The sequence below is a fragment of the Melopsittacus undulatus genome, chromosome 9 (genome assembly GCF_012275295.1).
Source record: "Melopsittacus undulatus isolate bMelUnd1 chromosome 9, bMelUnd1.mat.Z, whole genome shotgun sequence".
Lineage (NCBI taxonomy): Eukaryota > Metazoa > Chordata > Aves > Psittaciformes > Psittaculidae > Melopsittacus > Melopsittacus undulatus.
In genome coordinates, this window is record NC_047535.1 from 27,747,296 (window position 1) to 27,765,064 (window position 17,769).

The following is a 17,769-nucleotide window of genomic DNA, read 5'->3' on the forward strand; positions in this document are numbered from 1 at the left end:
TATTGTTGGCATTTGAATAAAACAAAAAGCACAGAGTAATAATTTCCTCAATCCCTGCAGTCATTCTTGAATTTTTAATATTGCTGTTTATTGTACCTTTACATTGAAGTCCTCTTGTTTACCAAATAATTTCAGACCATTGTAGTTGGAGAATGATTGCTTCCCAGAGTCACATTCTCCAGATGTCAGTATGTGGTAGGAGCTTCTGGCTGGGTTCTGTTCCTGCTTGATTCATTTGATTGTAGGCTGTCAAGTTTGTGGGATTTTAAAATATTTTATTTCAATTGTGAGGTTAGAAATGAATAATTTTAAATGTTTCCCTTTTGGTGTTTTTAATGTCTGGGAAAAGAAAATCCAAAAAGGCCTTTATGTGTATTTTTTTTTCCCTCAGTCTTTTATTAATATATCTTAGAAGTGAAAGTGCTTTTGCAATTACTTTCAAGGTGTCATTAAGGCCCTGTAAATATATTTAATCAAATTCTTTAGAAATTGTAAAAGCTGCACAGGCATTTCAAAGGCAAAATGAAATTATTTGGTTTTGGTTGTACTCCCTTATTTTGGCAGCAGGACCCAGAGAAGCTCATTTTAGGCTCTCTTCTGCCTAAAGGAGCGTGGATGACCTAGTACAGCAATTACAGTCCCATCTGGCCTTGTTCCTGAAAGAGGCCAGCAGAACAGGGTAAGTTAAATCGACAGGTTTCCCCATAATGCTTTCCAGCTTCCACCATGGATCTTTCTTTAGTGTAGTAACTGAGTTATTTATGTTGTTGAAGGAGAGAACAATAAGGGCCATACATCATACCTCAGGAAAAAAGGGAAAATTACACGTACATGTTCACAGTAGGAGATGCCTAACCAGAGTCACTGATGGTACTTTTAATTGTCTTGATGGGAGACATGATGTTTCCACTTGTCTCTATATTAGACGCTGTTTTCACTTAGTTGCTTTTGACACTTTCTCCTGTATTTTGAATGTACAATGTGCGTAGGCTGTATTTTATGCTTCTGCTGCAGTGTCTTTTGCTAAGAGAAATCCAAGCACTGTGGAGATGGATAGCTAAACTGTGTAATCTCCCTGTAGCATACTGCATCCTGCTACCTGTATACCAGGTCCTATGTTCCTTGCTCAATTTTCAGTCTTTACAAAAGCAATTTTCCTTTGACCTATATAGGTGTTTGCTTGAGTGGAAAAGGAGTTCAGATTCTAGATTTATCTCACTTGTGGCTGAGATGACAGACTGGGATTGCTATTGCATTTGGGGTTATCATGTGGGAAAGGTAGTGTTGCTTATATAGTTAATTTGTATGCACTCACATCTAATGTTTAGACAAGTAGATATGTGTTAACTGTAAGGAAAATGGGAGTTAGTACTTTCTTTTTTTTGGAGTGTACATAAGGCTGTGAAAATTATTCTGCTCCAGTGAATTTGCTGTTAAATCCATGGATAATTTACTGGAATGTTTTGGATAAGATATGGCAAGAACCCCTGGACTGTTGGCTATGAGCTGAACATCATTTTATAATGGGGAGATTAGATAGATGGCTATTCCAAAATCATAGCTATTTCTTTAACTTTCAGACTCAAAAGAGCCTTTAAGGTAGTCTGCTCTTTTGCATGACAGAGTGGATGAATCAATGGCAGCTGCTTCAAACAGAAATTGCTTAATCTGAGTTTGTTTTCAAATGTGGAGCGTGGTACAAAGCATCTCTTTAAAGAAGGCTTTTGGCAATTTATGTTTAAACTTTTGTGGAAGAAATTATGCATGCAAGTAGAAATGTATATGCAGTGCCTATGTAATTGGAACAGTAATATAAAATTACATTAAAGGAGGAAGTTCATTATCATGCAATGTAATCGGGTACTGCAAGTTCCTGGTCATTAGTTTTAACATTTAAGGAGAAATCACAGTGCAGGAAGCTTCACAGAAAGAGCAATCTCAAAGAGAGCTTAGAAGTACCTGCAACTAATCTAGCACAAAGAATTAAGTATTTCTCAAAAGATACTGTATATAAAGAAGTAGCACTGCAAAGGAGCAGTGGACAACAACCAGGCATGTAAGTCTTTTATGAATCGACATGATAGCAGAGAATCATCCCTGAAAGAACCTTAAAGGTCACGGATAAAAATCTTAAAAATCAATTTTTTCAGCGTCATGGTATAACTGAAAGAAAATCAAAGTATACTTAATATGCTGAGGTTGCTTAACACTAGATAAGGCTGTTGCACCTGAATGTAAAGTATGCTGAAGTCTGACAGAGGAATATTCCTGTAAACCTGCAAATACGTATTTAATAATCAGGACATGATTTTATACATTTACCGTATGAACAAACAGCTGCCACATAATGTCCTCAGTACTGCTGGAAGCAGCCTCTGAATTCTTCATCTTTCTGATTAGACTGAAACCAGACAGAGTCATTATAACTGTCTGCAAATGAATGCTTTTAAATATACCTGCTCTTTCTCTGGCTCAAATTTTCTTTGGCTTATTTTAATCTTTATCCATATCTTGGTCAGGCAGAGTAAGGATATTTCTTACTTTTTTTCCTATGATGGCTCACAGGTACTGGGGAACATTTCAGCTTAAAAAGCTGACCTAGTTTATAGGATGTTATTTATCTCCAAGGGGTTTATCCTTATTTAGTATCTGCCATATAATGAAGAATTTTGTCATAGATGCCATACTTTGATCAGAAGTCACAAAAGGAGCATGAAAAGATGTTATTTTCTGTGGAGATACTGGAACTTCTGTTCTTGTGAATAATATAGGTATTCAACAGTACAATAACAAATACTGGGTATAGCAAGAAACTTTAATACAGGCTGTAGAGAACCACTGAAAAGAATTGTCTTTCCCTTAGCATCTCTAAGCATTTCTAAGCCTCAATTTATCAGTTTGAACTGCTTGAATATAGGTAATTTCCAGTTAGAAGAGGGACAGTAATTAAAAAAGTATTAAGCATGAGCAATACGTTGCTTTCTCTGCTTTCAAATATTTTATGTGTTTTTCCTAGGGCAGGAGAAGCTACCTTGTATGGAAGCTCTGGTTTGGCCCCAAATGAAAACACTTTAAAGACTAAAAATATGAGAGATTTATGAGTTACCTTGTCCTTACACTTGAATTCCAGCTGGAAATGCAAAGAAGAACAGATAGAATCAGACACTGTCCTCATGATTTTCCAGCTTATTTTTCAGAGCTTGCTCCCCCTTATTTTATTTGAGCCAACACTCCCAACACTTCAGTTAACTCATCCTCCTTTCCAGAACTGCCAGAACAAAGAGCTTCCAGTCCACCCAATGCAGTATATTGCAGCTGCTTCTGGGTACCCCCAGTGGTTTTGGAGAATGGTGGAGTAAGTTGATGCTTGATATATTTTTGAATAGGCTCCATTTATAACCCATAAGATTTAACATGATTTTGTATTTTTGTTACATTAAAAATGATTTTCTATTTTTAGTTACATTAACTATTTTGGCTCTTCCTGTTAGCCGTACAGCTTGTCCATGCCCTCTCTGACTGTGCTTAAACTACTTGTTCAAATCTGCCTGCTTTTCACAGTGGGGCAGCAGGGCCAGTGCAGTTGCATGATGCCAGCAACAGAACTGTTAGGCCGTGTTGAGTCTCCTGCCTGGCGATGGGGGACACAGGTCCTATAAGTTGCTGTTGTGCATTGGACATTGTTTCCTCCTTCTGTATATATGGAAAGAGATATGTTTAGGAAGGAAGTTTCCTTTTTATTAAACATGCTAGTTTGATGTTTGAGTCATGCATAAACAGGAAGTTTTCTCCTGGGAGAATGGGTTACGTTATTATTTGCCCAATCTTTAAAGCTGTTGAGTGGTTAATGAAATGCAGTGTCAGCCACATCTTTAGGAATGGGAAGTTTAGAAACAATAGTCACTCTACTGATGCATGTTGTTCTTCCCTCTTCAGATATAACATGCTGCAAATGAATGATAGCTATGGGGGAATGAGGAAAGGTTGGTTTTCACCCACCAGTGCATTAAAGACTGTGACTGGTGGAGTCAAACACATGGGAGCAAAGGAGGTTGCCAGAGAATTCCTAACCTCAGAAACACCATATATGTCAGGAAACAGTTAATATTAAAAAGATTGATTTAGTCTTTTACATTTGTCATACCATACAAGTCCTCAAATAAGTGAGATGTGGAAGGAATTAAAGCAAAATAAAACACTGATCCATTAGCACATGTAACAAAGGGGAAAGATTATGTTTTTATATTCATCTATAACCCCATCAGGTAATGCTGGACAATAATTCATCTATAGCTGCTGCATAAAATTATCTTCAACAAATATAGTGTTGGCTTCCCAGAAAAAAACTAAAACAAGAATAAAAAGGACAAGGAGGAGAGAAAGAATGGTTGATGTATGAGTAATGTGCAATATGTTGTACATGGAGGATTTTAAAACCAGTTAGATCACAAAAGGCATGTATACCAAAGCTGAGATTTGCAGGAAGAACAACCTAAATCCTGCTTGAATCTCCGTATATGCTAATGATTGCTTGGTGCTTCTGAAAATCAGATGAGAATCCGAGTCTGTGTTTAGGGAGCTAAATTTTAGTTTTTCTTGTATTTTTGAAGTGTCACATTCTTTATGATTCTGCAGAAATACAACTGTGTCTTATAGACAGATAATTTATGAAGAATCAGGACTGATTTGAGTCAAACACTGCCAGTGGCCTGTGGTAGTGGTATTAGGCACTTTGGATAAGGGAAAGAATGAAAATAACCAATGAAGTGACTATGAATGTGTCTGTTTCAGAGACTGAAAATATGATAATGTAAAGAACCAGAGAAAAAACTCAGGCTGGGTATGGCATAATGTATACGCCATACTCAGGGTATGGCATAATGTAAGGGACACACATACAGTGTGCCACACTGAACTTACATCCCTGAAACTTACATTCATGAAAGCACCTGCACACATGTGTTCTTTCAGACAGAAACCAACTTAACTAGAAAACATTTTGGGTGCTTGGTGTACAGTTCTGGGTTTTTGGAGGTATCACAGTGGTTTCAGTGTTTAAGATGGGGTAAATTCAAGACTGGGTACTGACTTCCCACTTCCATTAAGGTATTGAAAGCTCCAGTGTTCATCTGTTTGTCCCTCTGACAGTTTGCTTTCCCTTCCCTCTGGTGTAGTCTGTTGCCAGTCCTGCATAGTTCAGCGTATCATCCTATTTTCTATCTTCTCATCTTCCTCATTAATGACAGATTTCTGTGGTATGTATTATTGTCCCCTTTATTCAGCCAGCCTGATGCCTCGTATGCATCAGATAGTGTTGGCAAGAGCCTCAACAATGAACAAGGGGCTGTTGCCAGGGTATTTTCTTGAAAAGGTTGACCTGATGCTACCAAAATGTATCACAGTTACGCTATATGCAGGCATGTGTTTAGTAATATGTGTGTAGGATGAATATTTATTCCTTAAACTTATTTGAGATATTTAGTTACTTGATTTTACTGAGTACAGTAATTTGCCTCCAACCATGTAAGTATAATGCAATCTTGTGTACTTAGGTAGTTTGAATGGAGCGATTCGAAAACATCCAGTCATCCAGCTGGATTTTTGAAAAGAAGTGAAGGTTTAAGATTATTGTATGTGCTTGAACAGAGACGAGAACTATTTTGGAACCAGTGGAACTTACCTACATGGGCTACATACATTGCCTGCAGGCACAGTGGGTGGAAAACACCCAGCAGAAGAATTTGGGAAGAGGAACCAGTACCTGTTTTGCAGGAATTTTTGTGCTCTTGTTCCCTTCAATTTTAACCAGTTTAGTCAGTCTGCTGAGTTTCAGGGCTGACGGAAAGGGAGCCCCATGTTAATACATAGCTTTCTTAAATGTGCCTATTTTGTTTAATTTTCTCTGCCTCTGTTTCAACAACAAGCTTTTTCTTGTTAAGCTGTCATTTGTTGGCCTTTACTCCTCCAATGTGAAATGCCTTAGTCTTCTCTGTGTTAATGACCAAATACGATCGGTATCCTGATGTTTTTCTAGGAAGCAAAACCCTGCTAAACGTCAGTGCTCTTTCTTGCCACATTCTGTGCTAACAGCAGCACTCCACAAGTGGAGGGTGTAGGAAGCTAATTCATATAACCAATTTGCACTCTTATCTCTGCAGTAGAATGCCAAAATTTCTCCCTGCCTATTTCCCTGTGAGAATGGAACCAGGAGTGTTTACAAGAGCTCAGTAAGAGAGGGTATGGTGCATGTGTTGCATTTATGCTTTTACTTATCTAGACTCTGTACTGATTTCTCAATCTCATGTTTTTATCACTGCTAGTAAAACTGCTGTTATTGCCATGCCCATGTGATATCTTTTTATCTAGTTGTATGGTATTACCATGAAGTGACCCTGAATTCAGTGCAGAGGCTATCAAAGAGCCTGTAGCTCTCTTCTCCCTGCTCCATACACCACTAAGGTGTATACTGGAGCTGCTTCTCTGGATTCCACAAGCTTAAACAGATCTTGCCAGAAAAAAACACTGTGTTTTGAGCTTTAGAAAAAGCATTGACTGAAGGAGTTGTACCTAATGCTGCTTTCTTCACCAGGTACCTGCAGAAATGCCTTTGTAAAGGGCAAATCTACCAAACTTATTGCAGGATTTTGAAAGCTAATTGAGCTGTCTACCATAAACAAGTGTCTCTTATTCACTCCTGTTGAGAGATTAGAAATCTTTATGCAGTGTGAGCTAGTTCTTATGTAAATTGTAGTGAATAATATATGACTGTATAGGCCAGCTAATGTAGGACTATGCAGTGTTTGGTTTTGAAGAATTGTACACACTTGCCATTGCAAAGGCAGAAAGGAGGAGCAGTTAGTATTTCATATCCATGCATTGCAGGAAATAAAAGTTAACAGCTCTAGTAAAATTCATATGCTAGACAACTGTAGAGCTGAAGAGACAGAGAATCCCACAGGGTTAACTCCTCCTCACCTAAGCAAAGTAAATTATTTGACTTTTTGAAATGTCTTCTGAAATTTAATAAAATCTGAAGGGGGTAAGGATCTTCATCTCATTAATACAGGGTCCCAGCAAATGTCATTTTCTAAGCTGCTTTGGGAAATGGGATTCTTTTCAGATTTCAGTGAATAGCTTGCAGTCACAGTGCATTACTTTAGCAGCACATTTCTCTTCCTTACACATTACATTCAGTGCAGTTTAAACAGTAGGGTGAGCTTATTTTGGCTTCATTCCTTTATATGAACAGAGAGAATTTTGATTTGCTATATATTTCACTGCTACTGTAGATTCCCTCTCCATCTTAAATGGTAGTTTATTAAGATTAAGTGCTTTCTTATGCAGATGTATTGAAAGGACCTTTGATTTGGTTTAAATTAAATTTGATTCAATTAAAATGTAAGATAGATTGAAGCACTTTCGTGAAGAGAAAATGAAAAAGGCTCCATGAAAGCTACAATAGACATGGAATCGGGAGATAGCTATCAGGAAGGTTTTGAAAGTTGGATACCAGAAACATTACTTTGAATGAAGAGTCTAACCTTGTGGTATCGAGGTGGAGTACACAGAGAATGAATCACGTGTATCCAAAGTGACTAACTGCTGGGGCCAGGCCTTGTCAGCATTCAGTACCACTGCTCAGGCACAAAAAGAGAAAGAAGAAAAGACACTTGAAAGGAGACATTAAAGGAGGGATTGAGATTAGAAAAAAGAGAAGGATTTGTGAAAGCATTATGAATCCACTCCTTTTTTCTTTGTACTCTCCTTGACACACATTAAATCCAGGCCACTAGGATGTCCTCTGCACAGGTCAAAAGAGGATTGTGTGTAGCTCATCTGCACTGAAATCACTGCTGGAGACCTCTGAAAAATTTACCTTGGTACTGAACCTTTGGATGGTCTTTCACCCTCACATGGAGGGTTTTCCAAGCTGCTGTTAGAGTTTAGAACCACCTTGAGATGTGGGTTTGGAGTCCAAGCATTTCACTGAAACAGTGGTTCACTAAAGCAGTATCTGTGACACAAAAGGAAAAATGGGTGCTGAGTGGGAAAGGTTAATAAACAAAGGTAAATACAAAGGATGTTATTTCCCATGGTATATTGACTTAAAAATTGTGATGCCCAGAAGCAGTGATCACAAATTAATCAAATACCACCTGAAAAGTCGAACTAGGTCTAAAAAGGACAGAGCTAATAAAGCAATGGGTGAGCTAAAAGGAAGGATTGAATGGGAGATGTTTTTCAATTGGAATACAGCAATAAAGATAAGGATGAAGAGTGTTTTAAAATTGCAGTGAGTTTATATCTCACAAGAGATACTGTGATATTTTTAGAGATCATAGATTATAAATAAATAAATCTCCCATTAGGGATTTACACTATAAACCCAAAGAACTTATCCTTTTACATTAGCATCATAAAGGCTACCTCCTAGTCCTTGTCAGTGACTGTGTATCCAGTTATTGGATCACAATTTTTTTCCAAACTCCCTTGCAGCCAGACTTGTCTTGGAACAAGATAGTCTTGCATGCCCTGAAACAGGCTGTAGAAAAGCTGCTCTTTCATTGAGAAACGCTGTATAGACCCTTTGAAAGTTCATCTAATGAATTTCATTTTATACTAAAGAACCATTGCTACTTGGTTGTCACCTCCCATTTGTCTTATTGCACCACAGTAAGACTGAAAATTCAAAAGTGTGTATCAGCATCTGTATGTATCTGTATTTAGAGCAGCAGCAATTCTTCGAGTGGAGTTTAAGGTAGATCTCCAGGCAAGCTTTACAAATGTGTTTTCCTGGAGTTCGCTTTTCACACTCTTCAAATCATTAATAATTAGATGTGTTGCCTGTGAAAAGCTGAGCTTGAGGATAATTTGGGCAGCAGATCCTGCATTTGACCTTGTTTTGGTTTTACTGAGAGAAAAGAGTTCAGTCAGCTGGACTAGTTCTAAGAAGGCAAAAGATAACTTGTTCTGGAGCCTGAGTCCAATCCAAGGTGACAATGTTGTAGTCATCCTCTGAAACTAAATCCTGTCTCCATGCTTAATCTCAGGGGAAGGTGGCCCACATTTGCAGGAAATATGCTCTGATAGGAGCAAGCCTGGACAATGATTTTGCCTGGCTTGAACTAATTTCTAAACTACAATACTCATTTCAGTTTGCAAAGGGAAAGGTCTTTGCTGGACTCTAGCAATGCTTGTCACTTTCCCCTGTGTCCTTTGTTTTTCGTTCTACAAGTTCTTAACTTTTGATAGGAACATGGACAGAAAATGTGTCTTCCACAGACACTGAACAATCCTTTGCATTGACTTTTCGTTTCTGCACTGGGGACAGTCTACAAAATGGGGCTTCTTGCTCATCTTTAAACAAAAATAAACAAACCCAAACATCTTTACAAGTCGTAGCCATTTTCTTTGTTTCTTATGGCCCAAAAGAGTTCTTTCTGCTTTATGCTGCCCTGGTGCTATGCAAGCTGCCAAGCATTACTACCTCAGTCTCTAAAAAAGAGTTGATATCACATATGAAGGGGAACAGGCAAGTGTTTTCTACCCAGTGAGCAGCAGAATGGAAAAGGCATCACCATGGCAGCAGCGTTATTAAGTGCAAAGCCTCTTTTCAATCATTTTCATTATACACCACATCCCCAGCAGTATTCTGTTTCCCCTAAAGGTGGCAACTGCATTGCAAGCTGTCTGCAAGGCTCAGATGGCAGGTTCAGAAATGCGTTACAGTCAGCTTTGAACCCAGTGAAAATACAGTCTTCTAAGATCTCTTCTACAGGCTTAGGCTGGTGCTGTGGAGGACGTGGACACAGTTTATGGGACTGGTGGCAGTTTATGGGACTACTGGTTTGCCTCCCTGTTCAGATAACATGGTTTTCTTTATTCTTTGTTCAGCGATTGCCTTTCTTTTCAGAGAGACACAGCAGGGAATCAGCTTGTAAGTGAGACACCTTAGAAGATAGCTACATGAAATGTGCTTAGTTTCCTCATAAAAGTCCTGAAACTGCAATAGGTTTGGAATAATTACACCACTATTATGCTTGATTACTTAAATATACTTCAAGAATTCATAAACAAGAGTAGACTCCTCATGAAAAAAAAATAATGAAATAAAGATGGCAGATGCATATTTCTGCTTCACATTTAGATGAGGTGCCTCTACCTTCAGTTCATCATGAATTTTACTAAAATACAGCGTATGTAATTTGGCTATTTAGGTGCAATGTGCCTTGCTATACGTTCTGGCCTGCTCTGTGTACATTGCCTGAATGTTACTCACACTCTATCCTCGTCTCTGTGTCTTATTGTGATTTCAGGAAGACTCTGCTGCATCTGCACCTGTCTATTATGTTGATGTTTCTTAGTTACTGTAGAGCATTTTATTGGCTCAGACTTCAGATTGAAGCAACTGTGCAACCTGAAGGATATGTGTTGATCTCCTGTCCAGAGGTCAAAGTCTATGCCAAAATGCAAAGCAAGGGGCTATCTGTCTCCATCCCTTAGTGTGGCTTTTGCTTGTTAATGAACCTTTTATTTGGGCTCAAATAACGAAAGAGTAACAAGAACTCAGCAGTGTTCACCTCCTCAACAGATTCTGTATCTATCTTTACTTCTTGATTTCTTCTGTGAAAGGGAGTGCAATGAACTACTCCTGGAATTTAATTTTGACTGTGCTCTCTGAACAAGAATAAGTCTCCTGGGGACTATAAGAGGGAATATAAAATGCCCTTTCTGTTGCACTAGGAATATGGTGCCTTCTATTGGCTAGGGTGCATCTTCCACCTAATGTCCTTAAAGATGGCACTATTTTGAGAAAAAAATGCAGCAAATTGCATAACAATGGTGCTACAAGGAAAATGGATTCAATACCGGTCAAAGGAAACTCAAATTTGGTATTTCTAGGTGAGCCTTCTGAACCTGAAATGAAGCAGTTAAAAAATGTACTGTTGTTTCTATTTTAAAATGAACAGCGCTATACCTATTCCTTTTTATTTCATGGAAGAAATAACTGAGGTAATCTTGTGTTTGATAGCTCTTGGCAAAAGCTGTTTTCTTAAAACAGTAACTGGTATGGCCCAAGGAAAATGAAGTTTCTCAGGGAACAAACTGAAATGTACCTGTTGCTCTAACAGGATTTCTGTGTATGGGTGAGCAGAACAGGAAAACTTACTGGTTGGAATTTTCTATATAAGCCATGGCAGTGGGATAAGCAGATATCCAACACGAGTATGATATTTAAGTAGCTCAGAACTCTTTGCTTCTGTCAGAATTATGAGGCGTGGAGCTCACCAAGGGATTATTTAGAATTCCCAGTGCTTGAGAACAAAAATTATGGATAATTTTCCTTTCATTTCTTCTTCCCCATTTATATTTTAGGGTTGTCATCACCCCCTTAATATCAGGACCCCTCCCTGTAACAATATGCTAAGATTACTCTTATTTTCTTGGGGGTAATGCTATGAAATTACCTACGGTGTTTTGGTAATCCACACAAGTCATGTGGATGAAATAGTATTTTTCCCAGGTGAATTGCTACCTATCAGTAGGCTGCTGTTGTGCCATGTTGCAGAAGGTTTACTGAAAACTGTGTATGAAAAATGTGTAATGGGCCTTAAACTTAAGGTTTTGTTATTCATATATTTTCATGTCACCTTTATTTATAGTAATAAGCTGTGTTTAGTTGGCAGGTATCAGGGATGACGTCATCCCATGAGTACTGAGAGATCTTTAAAACGAATCATGGTCGGTCTGAAAAAACAGGGGTGGGGGAAGAAAATCTCTATATTTTTTAGTAAAATTAGCCAACTTTAATGGCACATTTTAATAGAACATTTACATTAGGTTTTTACCTTCTCAATCAAAACAAACAAGTTGGGGACAGTATTTACCTGGCATATATTCATATAACAATTACTGAGTGTTAGAGAAAGTGTTCCTCTTGTTAACTGAGTGCTATTAGAATTCGGTGCAATCTATGTCTATTTACCTTCAGAGTTTTTATTATTTTATTCCTCTTTTTATCATTCCTGATTTTCAGCACTGCTTTCAGAAAAAAATATGTATAACCTCATGAATAAATTGGTATTATGTTTAATAATGGTTATGAGTCTATGTATATCACCACACAGCATGAAACACTTGTAACAGGAAAGGTTAACAAAGGCATACAGAAATAAAGTTATTTGCTCATGTCACAGTGAAATCTATGACAGAAGAAAGAGTCTGAAGTAAGATTGTTTCATTTCCTGTCAAATATCTTAATCACGGGATTATCTCTTGTCTTTTGGGATGTAACATAGAATGGGTTCCATTAACAGTTTTAAGTATTGACTTTTAGGTCATTAAAAACAAAACAGGCCATGTTTTTTAAAGGACAGAGCTAAAAGCACTTAGGTAGTTCTTCTGCATCATCAGCGAGACACAGCCTGTTCCAATTACCAGTACTTGTAACTGGAGCAGAACTTGTTTAGACGTACAGAAACATGCAAACCAATAACTCTGATTTTCTGCTTGGCAGGAATTGTATATCACCTTCCATTCAAAAAATTGCCCAAACCTTTGGAAAGAGGCTACTTTATCCATCTTATTGTGGGCAACAGTGCCAAGTTCTGCTGAGTGAAACTCAGACTGCACTTTGCTGTTCTCTTACTTTAGTATTTATAAGCCATAGCACAGATTGACCCTTATAATTTCTAGTACTGGGTTTATTCTCTTTCACATTTGCACACACACACAGACATGTCCGTTCTGTTGTTGTCTTGCTCCCTATTTGTAGTCCTTTCACTTGTTGCGGGTAGCAAGGTGTGAATGGATTTTCTGATGGTCTAATTACCTCTGGTCTTGGTTCTCCAGGTAACACTTGTGCTGCTTTGTCCATCTTGCTAGCAGTTTTAGGAGGCTGTATTGTCAGTTGTCATAGAAATAACTGAGTCTTTCATGTAAGATTCATGGCAATGAGGCCCATGTTCTCAGCACTTACAGTGGAAATTCAGTGTTGCAGAGGTCTTGCAGTGTCATTTTAGAGAGGCATGAATTTTCATCCTGTGTCTAGTTCATGTTATGGTGTGAGCAAAGATTAATTTGACATGTCAGAAGTGGAAAGGATAGCTAAGTTTAGGACTATAATCTTCTCTTATAACATATTAATGACAGGTTTAGATCTCTGTCAAAAAGAAAATGTACCTCAGTACTCTTAGTAGTGGAGTAGATTTTATATATTTTATTAGTAAGACAAAGAACACAAGATATGAATTGGCCAATTGTCTTAAAATTGCATAGTGTAAGGGTATAATTGATACCTTCAAAAGCTAGCTGGTCTTCTTAATGATGCCTAAAGACTGTGGTGCCACTTGCAGCAATTGCTATTTATTGTGCCTTTCACTGCTGCCCTTTAGCCTTCATAGAATATGTTACAAGAGGCCTAACTGCATAGAAAAAAAGAATCAACACATTAAATAGACTATTTCTTCGTTTGTAACTGCTGGGGTTTTAACTGCTGTCTTTATGAGACAGTGGAACGTCAAGGACAGTCAGAATAACAACAGGCTTTTGTGTCCTTGAAAATCCTTGGTTTTCTGTATTAGCTCAACTTCTTGCAATAGGTGGTAAAAGCAAAATGCCAAGATAAAATCAGTTGTTAAAGGAATATTTATTTAACACCTTAATGAATCAATCCATATCTGAATATTTTACATCAAGGCCTTTGAGAAGATTAATTCTAAATTGCTTTAAGGGTTTTTGAGAAGATTGAAGGCAATTTCACTTATTTTTGACTGAAATCTTGAAGGATGCTTATATGGCTGCTTGGAAGACACCAATTCCAAGATGCACAAAACCATGGTAATGTAAAATCAGCTTCATTTTCACTGGAATGAAAAGATCTTTTGAAAGGTTTTACAAAATACAAGAGCAAGGAACCTACTGCACTTCAAAGTTACTGAGTGCTTTGGGCGTTTATTTGGCATGAATCAGATTCAAGCCACTGAAAGAAACAGTGCAGGGATTTGAAGCTGGGATTTCTGCATCCCAAGTGAGTGTTCTAAGTTTTGAATGTATATGGGTCTTTTTTGTCTTTTTTCCTTCTATATGTTGTCTGCTTAATAATTTTGTGCTTGTCCATGCTGAGCAGAGGCAGTTAAAGATGTAGTGGTTTCCTGTTGTCCTTTGGTACCAGTTAAGTGCAGTGTGTTCAGGTGATTGGTTTTGTCTATCCCTTGAGGGTTTGTTTAGAAGACTTTAATTGCCACACTGCCATGTTACAGCCATATGTGCAGTATTGTGGAGCTCCATAACAGTACAAGGGCTTTGTTGAAGAGATGCTAGGTCTCTTTAGGTCCTTCAGCTTCCACAGAAAGTCTCTCTGGGCTAAATTTTCTTCTGGTATGCCAAGCTGCAAAGCCATGGAAGTATCTGAAGTGCTGTGTCTTCACTCTTTTGGCCTTGAACTTGAGTTTCCAAACTGTTAAGGAAAAGAGAACCAGGGATTGGATTTCTTTGGAAGCTGTCAGGAAGCAAAAAATACCCATTGGGAATCATTCATTGAACTGTGTTTTTCCTAGGGCATGAGTAGCCCTCTGCACTGAATTCTGCTGGGCAGATCCTCAGTTTGAAGCCAGTAATATCAATTAAGCTGAAGAACAGTTACTTATGAGAAGTGCTAATGCGCTGTGTTGTAATTCAGAAAGGTGGTGGCAACCTTAAGTGAACTGTTTTGCTTTTCCCCCTCCATTTGTGCTATTGCTGTATGTGAGAGGAGATGCATTCAGAAATACATCCCTTGTAAATATGTATTTTAAAATCCTATCTTGTTTGGTCCCTTTCAAAAATAAATGGAAAATAGTCAGTAGAACATTTGATAAAATTTTCAGCATTCTATTCTTAAAGCTTTCTCCAGGCTGCCTGATGATTTCTGAAGTGGCATAGTTCAGTGCCTGATTATACCACCAGTTTTGCAATACATAACTCCTAACAGAGTGTTGTGGTTTAAGCCCAGCCAGTAACTCAGAACCACACAGCCGCTTGCTCACTCCCCCCGCTCCTTCCTCCCCCCACTCCTGGAGGGATGGGGAGGAGCATTGAAAGAATGTAACTCCCATGGGTTGAGATAAGAACAGTCCAGTAACTAAGGTATAACACAAACCACTGCTGCTACCACCAATAATAATAATGATAAGGGAAATAACAAGGGGAGAGAATACAACCACTCACCACCTGCCGACCGATACCCAGCTGGGGACTCAAAAATAACAGAAAGTGACAACACAAGCCGATGGAAAGGAATATATATACGTATGTGTATATAATTTTAAAAAGCCCCATTAAGATGCTGGAATTTATTGTTATGCTGCCACTAAAAAGCGCACTTAGAATTCAAAACAGTCCACTTGCCAGCAGAATGAACTGTGCTCTGGATCAATTAGGCCATGCTTTTGTGTTTAGTATTCAGAAGGCTGAATTAAGCTGTAAAATTCATGCTTTAGCCTTTTACATTCTGGTAGGTTGGTGTAAAATCATTGCTGGGTTTTTTTTATATATTTATTTCCTTGACTGGGTGAAAACAAAGCAGGAGGTTTGCTTTGTAAATGCTGGTCTCTATATATTAATTTTACATTCATACTGTTGCCCATCAAGACATCTGAGACTGGAAAAACATCAGTACTTGAGACCAGAGATGGGTCATGTAGGGGCTGGTTCTTTGGAGATGTTTTCCTCTCCTGTTATCAGAGAACATTCTGAATTTAGCTCTTATTCTTATAAGCATTAAACACCCTTTGGATTCTCTGTATCTTGCTGAATGTTTTGCTTACAAAGGGTCCAGAAATAGGATCATCTGAATAGAAACCACATATAGAAGCATATAGACCTATATAGAAAGGCAGATTTATTTCTTGTGATTCACTTGAGCCATGATATTAAGTGGATTCCTATTTATTATTGAAGTCAAGAATAAAAGAGAGATATGAGTCTTTCCCTGGGAAAGAGGAGATGTAAGGAGAAGTGATCCAAACAAATTGAGGCTAAGGCTGATACTCTTTCTAGTTCTTACTTACATTAAAAATAATACTTGGAAAATAAAGTGTGAATCGGGCCATGTGTGAATATTGTGTTGGAGAGAGAATTATGTGGCATCTAATTTACTCATAACTAATAAATTATTCCTGAAATATTGTATTAATTTAACACATGTTTTAATACATGTTTTGATAGCTTGTCTTAATAGGTGTGATGTATTTGTGTATGTGTATTTTCCCAGATAGGCCTATTTCCTAGCTTATTGAAAAGGTTTTCCTTTTCATCAGACTTTAATATGCTGCCACATACGTATCTCTTGCTCTATGCACCAGCTGAGTTGTTCTATCTAAATGTAAAGAGTTTTCCTGGCTAGAATACAGTGTACAGGATGAGCTCAGTCTCTTGGGTCTTGCTCACAATCATAAGCTGACACTGATAGCATTTTGCAGATGGTGCTTGGATGGACAAAAGAAGTGAACATATACAGATCTAATGAATGTGCTGAATTGGTTTCTGTTCAGCATTTCTCACTGGACTACCAGAGAAGGGAAATTAAATCAACTCACGACAGCTATCTTGCAAATCTCACCTGGGAAGGTATGCATTAGGTAGGACAGGCACTGCTTAACATTAATCAGTCTCCTGAAGTCATTACATTCATGAGGAAATGTAATTCACATGTGATTACTTTTTAATTTACTCTGTAATCACATTCCAAGTGAACAGGGCAAGCTTAAAATGAAATTTAAAAGTCAAATAGTGCTTTGTATTAAGAATTCACAATTTTTATATGCACTTAGGTTAATAAAGATTTTACAATAACTATTTGTGACTGAATATGCAATTTTTTTGATAGAAGCTGATGCCACATTTTGGATAAAATGCATTTGATTTGTGTCCAAGTATTGTAGTGTGGACCCTTGGAATTTCAGGATTATGGTTCATACTAAGTTTTCATCTTGTTTAAAACTTCCTTCTTTTAATAATACAACAGAACAAAACGTCTGTATCCCAGATCTCAGTCTTCATGAATTAATGCATTTTTAATTTCTGCTTTGCCTCTGAGGCAAATTATACGTTTGTTATATCCATCATCAGGAAAGGCAGGCAAGATTTCATAACAACACTACTGAGTTTATAGATGAGAAATGTGGATGTAAAATCACTTCACAGTTCCTCAAGAGTTCCTTAAACTTTTGTTTTGATCCTAATTTCAGTGAATCAATTATGAAATTCCTCTATGGAGCTGGAGCTTTTCAGAATAACAAAACCTCCTGAAATTATCTAAACTTTATAGTCATTCTTAGCTCTCTGCTTATCACTTTCATTGCTACAGAATGGGAATTTAACATGAAGTGGTCAGAAGGTAGTTCGGTGTTACTGTATCTGAACATTGCAAGCCAGAAGAGTGACTCAGGTAAATCAAAGCCAATTACCTCAGTTTAATTTAAAAGACAAAGCAGCTTCTTTCATGTAACACTGGATTTATGCTTTGTTGCTGCGTATCTAGTCCCACGGTCTTCTCCCTGTAGTGTATGAATGACCTTGTTATGCTTTTGCAGAGTGTCAGAACATGACAGTTTGTCCCAGAGAGCCCAGATCCTCTAATTGACTTTGTATGGGGTAGGGACTGTGTCAACAATAGAGGACAGAAATCATGGATTTACCTCTAGATGCTTTTCAAGCTGAGGGCTGAGAGCCAGAGCTCACACTTGCAGTTGCTGTGGATTTGCTCCTTCAAGTTTTCAGGTCCAAAAA

At 37.9% G+C, this 17,769-nt stretch overlaps 1 protein-coding gene across 2 annotated transcripts in view; it reads left to right on the forward strand.

Annotated features, from left to right (window-relative positions):
- Positions 1-17,769, forward strand: part of FHIT (fragile histidine triad diadenosine triphosphatase) — a 566,029-nt gene that overhangs the window by 291,209 nt on the left and 257,051 nt on the right. The window lies entirely within an intron of this gene.